The 10952-nt window shown below is 44.3% G+C and overlaps 2 non-coding genes and 3 pseudogenes across 2 annotated transcripts; all 5 read right to left on the reverse strand.

Annotated features, from left to right (window-relative positions):
* Positions 1-1044: 1044 nt before the first annotated feature.
* On the reverse strand, positions 1045-1235 carry LOC141223906 (U2 spliceosomal RNA). Its single transcript, XR_012291427.1, has one exon. It is a non-coding gene; the product is annotated as a U2 spliceosomal RNA (small nuclear RNA).
* A 1115-nt stretch (positions 1236-2350) lies between these two features.
* On the reverse strand, positions 2351-2541 carry LOC141223907 (U2 spliceosomal RNA). The gene has a single exon (XR_012291428.1). It is a non-coding gene; the product is annotated as a U2 spliceosomal RNA (small nuclear RNA).
* A 1115-nt stretch (positions 2542-3656) lies between these two features.
* LOC141224164 (U2 spliceosomal RNA) lies at positions 3657-3834 on the reverse strand (annotated as a pseudogene).
* Positions 3835-4626: 792 nt separating this feature from the next.
* On the reverse strand, positions 4627-4718 carry LOC141224265 (U2 spliceosomal RNA; annotated as a pseudogene).
* A 1115-nt stretch (positions 4719-5833) lies between these two features.
* LOC141224193 (U2 spliceosomal RNA) lies at positions 5834-6049 on the reverse strand (annotated as a pseudogene).
* Between the last annotated feature and the right edge of the window lie 4903 nt (positions 6050-10952).

Here is a 10952-nt window from a genome sequence, read left to right on the forward strand (position 1 = left end):
GGACTCCCGTTAAGAAGACATGTTGTCAACCTCTAGATCCCTTACATGCCTGCACTTTTCGGCTTGCTGCTGCTGCAATCCACGTGTTTTAGATCTGCATAACTCCACCTCTTTAAACACAGCACCTTCACCCCCTGCTGTTCCCACCCGCCTCAACACCGTTGGAAGGGAGGAGAACCAATTAAGGCGGGGGGTGGGGTGGAACGAGCAGCTGTCTACCCTTAGCAGGAGGGCTCCTGATTACATACCTCTCCTGCTGCTGCTGCTGCTGGCTGTCCAGCAGCAGACTGAAGGTGGCTGCTGCTGTGCACAGGTATATAAAGGCTCAGAGCCTATTATGACACGCGCAGCCAGCGTTCCATTGCCACATTCCATCCACTGCAGGCAGGATACCTGGCTGGCTGAATGTCGCTGAGAAGCTCACAGAGACCGCCATAAGCAACAGTTTAACAGAATGCCACAGACTAATCAACCAAACTTTTTGGGTTGGGTTCTCTTTTATAGTCTGCAGGCATTAAATGAAAGAAGTCAGTGTTCCAGCAGAAGGAGACAACGTTTCAGAAAAGGCATTGTAGCAAACCAAAAAAGAAATTTTAAGCGCAGCAGAGTAACCAGCGCACATACCTGTTAGCTCAGGTGAGTTTAAAAGGCTGCTGTTGATAACAAGGGCATTTGCTAAATAGATGGTGTGTGTGCAACAATATACTGAAAGGTCAATTATATTGTGCAGCTTATCTCACCACCTGTAGTTATTTAGGTGAAAGCTCCAAAATGCTTGCCTAATATGTCTGTTTATCCAAAAGGAAGTAAAAAGGGAGAGCTAGAAAGATAGCATTGCATCACATTACATGGCAATGCAGTGCACAGTTGCTGAAGTTGAACCAAAATGAGCTTGTAATCTGGCTTCTGCAACTTTGAACATGAAAAATCCAATGAGGAGAAGAAAAGCAAAGCCAAAGAGTCCATCCCAAAATCCGACAAACAAGCAAAATGAACAAAAAACATTGAATTCAATTCTTTCTGATTTTAGAAACTGCATTAAAGAAGGGGTGCACCGGTCCTGGAGATACTGCAATACCAGGTCAATGCGTGGAGTGGACAGAGCAAGCTCTTTTTCCATCTCCCTGTTCTAAAAATCCATTTAATATATGGTCCCCAGATAGGGGACGTATCAGATATTAAACTGATAAGAACAGATACTACACTTGATCTTAGCCAAAAGGCCGAGAAGCGATAACCAGAATTGGTTTCAAACTACGGAGCCACCCAAGGATCCTGAAAAGTCCATTTGTGGAGATGAGCTCCTGGACTCCCGTTAAGAAGACATGTTGTCAACCTCTAGATCCCTTACATGCCTGCACTTTTCGGCTTGCTGCTGCTGCAATCCACGCGTTTTAGATCTGCATAACTCCACCTCTTTAAACACAGCACCTTCACCCCCTGCTGTTCCCACCCGCCTCAACACCGTTGGAAGGGAGGAGAACCAATTAAGGCGGGGGGTGGGGTGGAACGAGCAGCTGTCTACCCTTAGCAGGAGGGCTCCTGATTACATACCTCTCCTGCTGCTGCTGCTGCTGGCTGTCCAGCAGCAGACTGAAGGTGGCTGCTGCTGTGCACAGGTATATAAAGGCTCAGAGCCTATTATGACACGCGCAGCCAGCGTTCCATTGCCACATTCCATCTACTGCAGGCAGGATACCTGGCTGGCTGAATGTCGCTGAGAAGCTCACAGAGACCGCCATAAGCAACAGTTTAACAGAATGCCACAGACTAATCAACCAAACTTTTTGGGTTGGGTTCTCTTTTATAGTCTGCAGGCATTAAATGAAAGAAGTCAGTGTTCCAGCAGAAGGAGACAACGTTTCAGAAAAGGCATTGTAGCAAACCAAAAAAGAAATTTTAAGCGCAGCAGAGTAACCAGCGCACATACCTGTTAGCTCAGGTGAGTTTAAAAGGCTGCTGTTGATAACAAGGGCATTTGCTAAATAGATGGTGTGTGTGCAACAATATACTGAAAGGTCAATTATATTGTGCAGCTTATCTCACCACCTGTAGTTATTTAGGTGAAAGCTCCAAAATGCTTGCCTAATATGTCTGTTTATCCAAAAGGAAGTAAAAAGGGAGAGCTAGAAAGATAGCATTGCATCACATTACATGGCAATGCAATGCACAGTTGCTGAAGTTGAACCAAAATGAGCTTGTAATCTGGCTTCTGCAACTTTGAACATGAAAAATCCAATGAGGAGAAGAAAAGCAAAGCCAAAGAGTCCATCCCAAAATCCGACAAACAAGCAAAATGAACAAAAAACATTGAATTCAATTCTTTCTGATTTTAGAAACTGCATTAAAGAAGGGGTGCACCGGTCCTGGAGATACTGCAATACCAGGTCAATGCGTGGAGTGGACAGAGCAAGCTCTTTTTCCATCTCCCTGTTCTAAAAATCCATTTAATATATGGTCCCCAGATAGGGGACGTATCAGATATTAAACTGATAAGAACAGATACTACACTTGATCTTAGCCAAAAGGCCGAGAAGCGATAACCAGAATTGGTTTCAAACTACGGAGCCACCCAAGGATCCTGAAAAGTCCATTTGTGGAGATGAGCTCCTGGACTCCCGTTAAGAAGACATGTTGTCAACCTCTAGATCCCTTACATGCCTGCACTTTTCGGCTTGCTGCTGCTGCAATCCACGCATTTTAGATCTGCATAACTCCACCTCTTTAAACACAGCACCTTCACCCCCTGCTGTTCCCACCCGCCTCAACACCGTTGGAAGGGAGGAGAACCAATTAAGGCGGGGGGTGGGGTGGAACGAGCAGCTGTCTACCCTTAGCAGGAGGGCTCCTGATTACATACCTCTCCTGCTGCTGCTGCTGCTGGCTGTCCAGCAGCAGACTGAAGGTGGCTGCTGCTGTGCACAGGTATATAAAGGCTCAGAGCCTATTATGACACGCGCAGCCAGCGTTCCATTGCCACATTCCATCTACTGCAGGCAGGATACCTGGCTGGCTGAATGTCGCTGAGAAGCTCACAGAGACCGCCATAAGCAACAGTTTAACAGAATGCCACAGACTAATCAACCAAACTTTTTGGGTTGGGTTCTCTTTTATAGTCTGCAGGCATTAAATGAAAGAAGTCAGTGTTCCAGCAGAAGGAGACAACGTTTCAGAAAAGGCATTGTAGCAAACCAAAAAAGAAATTTTAAGCGCAGCAGAGTAACCAGCGCACATACCTGTTAGCTCAGGTGAGTTTAAAAGGCTGCTGTTGATAACAAGGGCATTTGCTAAATAGATGGTGTGTGTGCAACAATATACTGAAAGGTCAATTATATTGTGCAGCTTATCTCACCACCTGTAGTTATTTAGGTGAAAGCTCCAAAATGCTTGCCTAATATGTCTGTTTATCCAAAAGGAAGTAAAAAGGGAGAGCTAGAAAGATAGCATTGCATCACATTACATGGCAATGCAATGCACAGTTGCTGAAGTTGAACCAAAATGAGCTTGTAATCTGGCTTCTGCAACTTTGAACATGAAAAATCCAATGAGGAGAAGAAAAGCAAAGCCAAAGAGTCCATCCCAAAATCCGACAAACAAGCAAAATGAACAAAAAACATTGAATTCAATTCTTTCTGATTTTAGAAACTGCATTAAAGAAGGGGTGCACCGGTCCTGGAGATACTGCAATACCAGGTCAATGCGTGGAGTGGACAGAGCAAGCTCTTTTTCCATCTCCCTGTTCTAAAAATCCATTTAATATATGGTCCCCAGATAGGGGACGTATCAGATATTAAACTGATAAGAACAGATTTTTTATCGAAAGCCCGAATTCGTGTACAAAACCCGAGTGCGCTTAAAAAAGTGACAAGTGCCACAAAAAAAGTGCACTAGGATGCTGGTCTTCTTGAAACCCTCTCCAAAAGGAGAAGGGTCCCCCAAACCATTCCCCGTCCCTCCGAGCCAGAAGGCCACAGCGAGGAACAGGGACAAATAGCCACCTCCAGCCGAAACCAGAGGCGACCCAATCTTACCCCCAATACCTGCCCGAGTTCTCACCCGAGCAAGGCACTGGGAGCCAAAAGACTGTGCTCCCCTCCCGGAAGAGGGGAGCCAACAACGCTCTCCTCCCGAAAGAGGAGAGCCAGGGGGGTTCAGGGGGGAGCGGAACCTGATGGCCACACACTCCCCCCCTAGACCTGCCAAGAGAGGAACCCGTTAGGGAACCGCATCCCGACAAAATCCTAGTAAGGACGTGGACACACGTGAATAAGTGGACACACAGTGACAAAAAAATTAAATAAATAGTGAAGGTTTCACAGTATAATACTGCCCGGACCTTCGACCGGGAATTGAAAAATTCCCCATCCTAAGGCCAGAAGGCCCGGAATAAGGGTGTGTGCGAAGAAAGAAAATTTGAAGTGCTTGTGCAAATGTGCCATAAACTCAAGTGGGGTTCCCAATCCCAGTGAGTTAAGGCACCCCAGGGTCACCACTCCTGGGGCACTTCACACTTCGGGCTTTCGATCTTCCCCGGCCCAATGGCGTCGATCCTGGGGGGCCATGCTTTCCACCAGATGACTATATTAGCCACCTGGCGTACTAACAAGCGCCTAAACCCCAGTGTGCATAATGTATCAATCTACTAGGGCGGCCAACATCCAAAACCGCCTTTTCGAAAGATACTACACTTGATCTTAGCCAAAAGGCCGAGAAGCGATAACCAGAATTGGTTTCAAACTACGGAGCCACCCAAGGATCCTGAAAAGTCCATTTGTGGAGATGAGCTCCTGGACTCCCGTTAAGAAGACATGTTGTCAACCTCTAGATCCCTTACATGCCTGCACTTTTCGGCTTGCTGCTGCTGCAATCCACGCGTTTTAGATCTGCATAACTCCACCTCTTTAAACACAGCACCTTCACCCCCTGCTGTTCCCACCCGCCTCAACACCGTTGGAAGGGAGGAGAACCAATTAAGGCGGGGGGTGGGGTGGAACGAGCAGCTGTCTACCCTTAGCAGGAGGGCTCCTGATTACATACCTCTCCTGCTGCTGCTGCTGCTGGCTGTCCAGCAGCAGACTGAAGGTGGCTGCTGCTGTGCACAGGTATATAAAGGCTCAGAGCCTATTATGACACGCGCAGCCAGCGTTCCATTGCCACATTCCATCTACTGCAGGCAGGATACCTGGCTGGCTGAATGTCGCTGAGAAGCTCACAGAGACCGCCATAAGCAACAGTTTAACAGAACGCCACAGACTAATCAACCAAACTTTTTGGGTTGGGTTCTCTTTTATAGTCTGCAGGCATTAAATGAAAGAAGTCAGTGTTCCAGCAGAAGGAGACAACGTTTCAGAAAAGGCATTGTAGCAAACCAAAAAAGAAATTTTAAGCGCAGCAGAGTAACCAGCGCACATACCTGTTAGCTCAGGTGAGTTTAAAAGGCTGCTGTTGATAACAAGGGCATTTGCTAAATAGATGGTGTGTGTGCAACAATATACTGAAAGGTCAATTATATTGTGCAGCTTATCTCACCACCTGTAGTTATTTAGGTGAAAGCTCCAAAATGCTTGCCTAATATGTCTGTTTATCCAAAAGGAAGTAAAAAGGGAGAGCTAGAAAGATAGCATTGCATCACATTACATGGCAATGCAATGCACAGTTGCTGAAGTTGAACCAAAATGAGCTTGTAATCTGGCTTCTGCAACTTTGAACATGAAAAATCCAATGAGGAGAAGAAAAGCAAAGCCAAAGAGTCCATCCCAAAATCCGACAAACAAGCAAAATGAACAAAAAACATTGAATTCAATTCTTTCTGATTTTAGAAACTGCATTAAAGAAGGGGTGCACCGGTCCTGGAGATACTGCAATACCAGGTCAATGCGTGGAGTGGACAGAGCAAGCTCTTTTTCCATCTCCCTGTTCTAAAAATCCATTTAATATATGGTCCCCAGATAGGGGACGTATCAGATATTAAACTGATAAGAACAGATTTTTTTTTTTTTTTTTTTTTTTTTTTAAAACCACTCAGGTTTAGATATAAGCAAACAGTTAACCAGACTTCGTCATAAGTTATACTGCCACTTCATAAGCATCATTGTGGTTTCTTTATTAAAGTATTATTCAACAAAAATACAAACAAGTAATCCTATGCCAGAGACATTTCCAGAAAAAATATCAACGGTATTTAACCATATCCTGCCACTTAAGGTATTTCCACACACCTTCAGAATCTGTTCCACCACCACCACCTTCTCTTGTATCCCACAAATAGATTACATATAGTCTTGCTAAGATCAACCTAATACAATCATTTACTGTTAAATTTACTCTTTTAAACACACACAAATTTCTCACATCCCACAAGCTCTCCTGCACACACACCATAATAAACCACATCATCCTTTCTAGGCCACGACGACTAGCACCAAAACCAAACATAGCCACTCTCCAATCAATAAACTTCACACCAGCAACCCCTTTACACAGTCCACCCACACCTTTCCACACATCATACGCAAAATTACAATCCCACATAAGGTGCCTCACCGTCTCATTCGCTCCACAACCATCCCTTGGACATACTGCAGATCTTATGAGATCTCTTTTCTTCTGAAAATCCCTCACTGGCAAAATATTATGAAGGCCCATCCATACTATATCTCGCTGTCTATTCGACACACCTTGAATGCTTAACTTCTTCCATACCCGCGCAACTTCCATAGAACGCAATCCCACCACATTACTCTCACACTCATTCACACACATCTTCCCCATCACCTTCTTAACCAACATAAAGTCTTTCATTGCAACTGCTAACAAATCATTCTTCCTCACAAACTTCTCAATCAAACCATACCACTCAGGACACTTAAAAGCAACAGGCACATTCTTATCACGCTTCACCCAATTCAGACCATACAGCATCCATCCAGCCAAATACTTACACATAAATGCCCCTTTATTATTCTTCCCAATCAAAATGACCGTAGTCTTAATAAAATGCAATGTTAGAAACACTTCAATATTCGGAAACTTTAGTCCCCCATACAAATATTGCTTAAACAAAATCTCTCTCTTAAGTCTTTCCATCCTACTGCCCCAAAAAACACAAAAATTAGTTTCTCCACTTTTTTAATTTTCCTATAGGGCACTGGAAAAATACAAGAAACATAAAGCAAAATAGGGAGAATAACAGCCTTAATAATAAGAACCTTCCCTACCAAAGACAAAGAACGTAACTTCCAAAAATTCATCTTCCGCACAATCCGCTCACCACATTCATCCCAACTCTCATAACCTTTCAAATCATCATTAAAAAAAACTCCCAACACTTTAATTGCACCATCCACACCAGCCACACCATCCATCTTAATCCTATTGTCACCAAAACATTTAAACATGCATTTGTTCCAATTCACACGAAACGCTGACGCGCCACAAAAAAAATTCAACAACAATTTTACTCTCTCCATAGAGGCCACACTCTCACTCACCACTACTACATCATCCATATATCCTAAGACTTTCACAGTCATTCCACCACTCCCTGGCACTAACAAACCACGCACCACTTTCTCTTTCCGAATCATACACAGCAGTGGCTCAATCACACACACAAATAATACCGGTGACATGGGACAACCTTGCCTCACACCAGACCTAATACACACTTTCTCACTCAAAAACCCATTCACCAGAAATTCACTCATCACCTCCCCATACAATCCTCTCACGGCACGCACAAATTTCTCCGGAAAACCCATTCTACGCAAAACCTCAAATAGAAACACATGAGACACGCGATCAAACGCCTTTTCAAAGTCAACAGCCATCACCATACACTTCTGCTTTCTTACTTTACAATCCCACAACACATCTCTTAAAAGACACAGATTATCCGTCATACATCTACCAGGCACTGCACACACTTGATCTTTACCAATCACATCAGCTACAACCACACGCATCCGACACGCCAAAATTTTACTGAATACCTTGTAATCGGCGTTCAGAAGCGTAATTGTCCTCCAATTACTCAAACACCTTTTATCCCCTTTCTTATGGATTAAGACCACCACTCCCTCCTTCATTGAACCCGCAAGCATCCCATTCTCCCACATAAACTGACACACTTCCACTAAATCCATACCCATCACTTCCCACATCATAACATATAGCTCCACAGGCAAACCATCCTTCCCAGGCGTCACATTTTTCCTTGCACCAAACACCGCTTTCTTAACTTCCTCCTCAATCACTGCCTCACATAGACCAGAACATCCATCCTTATCCACCTTACAATCCAAAGTCTTAAGCACTTCTTCTTTCAAACTCTCATCCACCCACTTCCTGCCAAACAACTCAGCATAAAACGTGACCACTTCCTTCATTACATCCTCCCCACTCACACAAACACCATCCACATCAAAAATCTCCTCCATACCCTCCTTCTTACCATTTATTTTTTTAAAGAAATATCTTGAACACTTTCCATCTTTATCAAGATGGACCACCTTTGACCTAAAAATTATTTCCCTTCCCTTCCTCTCCAAAGTCCTCTTCAAATCCTCTCTCGCACTTCTTAACAAATCATCCACATCCACACCACACATCCTCATTTTCTCTAGCCATTCCACCCTCATCATTAAATCTTTATATTGACTCCTAACCATGGCAGCCTTTTTATAGCCCCATCGACGAAAAAACTTTTGCACTTCATACTTCATCCAATCCCACCACACCAACACACTTTCAAACTTACTCTTTTGAGATTTACACCAACTATATTTTTTCTTAAAATCATTCACAATTCTCTCATCCTCAAGCAAACTCACATTCAATTTGCACACACCTCTCCCATGCACCCGCCTTAAATCCCCTCTAAAACCACCTTTCAGGCACACATGGTCCGAAAAAGGAACTGAAAATTGAGAAAAACCATCACATATTATATTTTTAGAAAAAAACATCCTATCAATCCTAGATGTTATCCCACCCCTGTCAGCTTTATAGGTTGGTGGTGGTGGCTTCCCCAAATAAACCTCAGCAGCATCAAAAAAGAAAAAATCAGAAATAATGTTTGCCAATTTTTTTCCTGAGGCATCAACTTTCCCCTCAGTTACACAGTTAAAATCACCTGTTACTATCACAGGGATCCTACCAGGTAATTCTAAACATAATTTATCTAATAAACTTAACCTGTCTTCTTTTTTTGTAGGACCATAAATATTTATAATTTTAACTTTCCACCCCCTCCCACACACAACTGCAGAGATGCAACGACCCACCTCTATTACCTTATAATATTCAAAAACAAAATTTCTATTATTTAATACTATCCCAACTCCATCATTTTTATTCCCACTAGAGCCAGACCAGATATGCTGGCCATATGGCCAATCAGCGTCTTCCAGGGGTTCTTCTATACCACACTCCTGTAGACACATAATATCAAAAGAATGGTTATGTAAGAAGTCCAGAATCACAGATCTTCTAACTCTAGACTTTAAAAGTCTTACATTAAGGGACGCAATGTCCCAATTTGGTTTAGAGACCATTCTTTGGCTCAAAAACCAGAAACACCAGTCTCAGCAAAAAAACATGCCTTCCTTATCCTTTGTCATCCGGCGAACTCCCACTTAGCTGAAAGATAGTGGACTCCAAATTCTCCTCCAGGTAAGCCGTTGACGCAGGAGAAAGAGAAACCACTGGGTAATCCCGCTCACTCACCGGACTTGCCACGCATTGGCTACTTGATGGTTCAGACAACCGGGCCCTTTTATTCTTAGCGCGGTCCGGTTCCTCAGAAGACCTCACCAAAGTCTCAGTGAAGTCTCCTTGACCTCCATCTCCCTCTTCATCCATACTTTCACTGCTCCAACTGAGAGCCGGGTCCCCTGGGATTTCCAAGGCTCCCTCACGTTCTTCACAAAAGGAGTCAATGAAACCCCCCTGATAGGAAGAAATGTCCATCTCAGCTGCCAGAACCTCTTCCACTCTCCCGGGCTCCACCAGTAGGTCAGCAGACGCCCTCACTGGAGCAGTCTCCACACGCTGTTCCACTACCTTCACCCTGGAAGAAACTGCGGCCTCAGGTGCCACACTCTTAGGCCTCGGAGAGTTCGAGACCACCTCAGAGTATGCCCTTGCCTTGCCCTCGTTCGCACGACGAGTACAATCCTTAAAGGCATGCCCCTCCATACCACAAGCATTGCAAACAATTGGATTGGTACAGTCCTTAGCAACATGCCCACTTTGGTTGCACTTGGAGCAAACAGGCACAGCAGTACAAACCTCTTGTAAGTGTCCGTACTTCTTACATTTCCTGCAAAAAACTGGGGCCTCAGGAAAGAAGAGAATACCCCTATCTCTCCCGATAGAGAAACTTTGGGGAGGGTAATGAACACCTCCAGGCTCCGAAGAACTTTCCCCAAATCTGACAAAATATCTGTATTTGCCAGTCCATAAGTTCTCCTCGTTCATGATTTTGTGACTGTTGCTCACAAAGTCACAATGCCTCTTAAGAAAAGTCGCAATGTCATGTTCGTGCACAAAGGGATTATACATAAATATGACTAGGGGAACATCACCTTTGGAGTACAAGAATGTGAAAGTCAAACCATGCAAGGTTGGATTCTTCTCCTGCTCCCTCAACTTCTTATACAGGTTCCGGCAAGCCGCCATAGATTGTAGCACCAAGACATACCGTCCTTCTTTCCGGGATTCCTGCAGGCAGACGATGTTTTCTCTTGTCACTTCCAGGATTTTGAAGATCACCTCGTGCACCATATACGACAGATTGAAACGCTCTCTGACAGCAGCATCAACTTCAATGCGGAATGCATTGCGAACCCGATTGTCATCGGTCCCAGCATAGCGTATCTTCACGCCCATTATGATCACTCTCTCGTTCCTCCTCGTTCTCCCCCTAAAGCAGCAACCGGCTTAAGCCATCA

This window comes from Phyllobates terribilis, unplaced genomic scaffold (assembly GCF_046119375.1).
Source record: "Phyllobates terribilis strain yellow unplaced genomic scaffold, ASM4611937v1 Scaffold_381__1_contigs__length_1843176, whole genome shotgun sequence".
Classification (NCBI taxonomy): Eukaryota; Metazoa; Chordata; class Amphibia; order Anura; family Dendrobatidae; genus Phyllobates; species Phyllobates terribilis.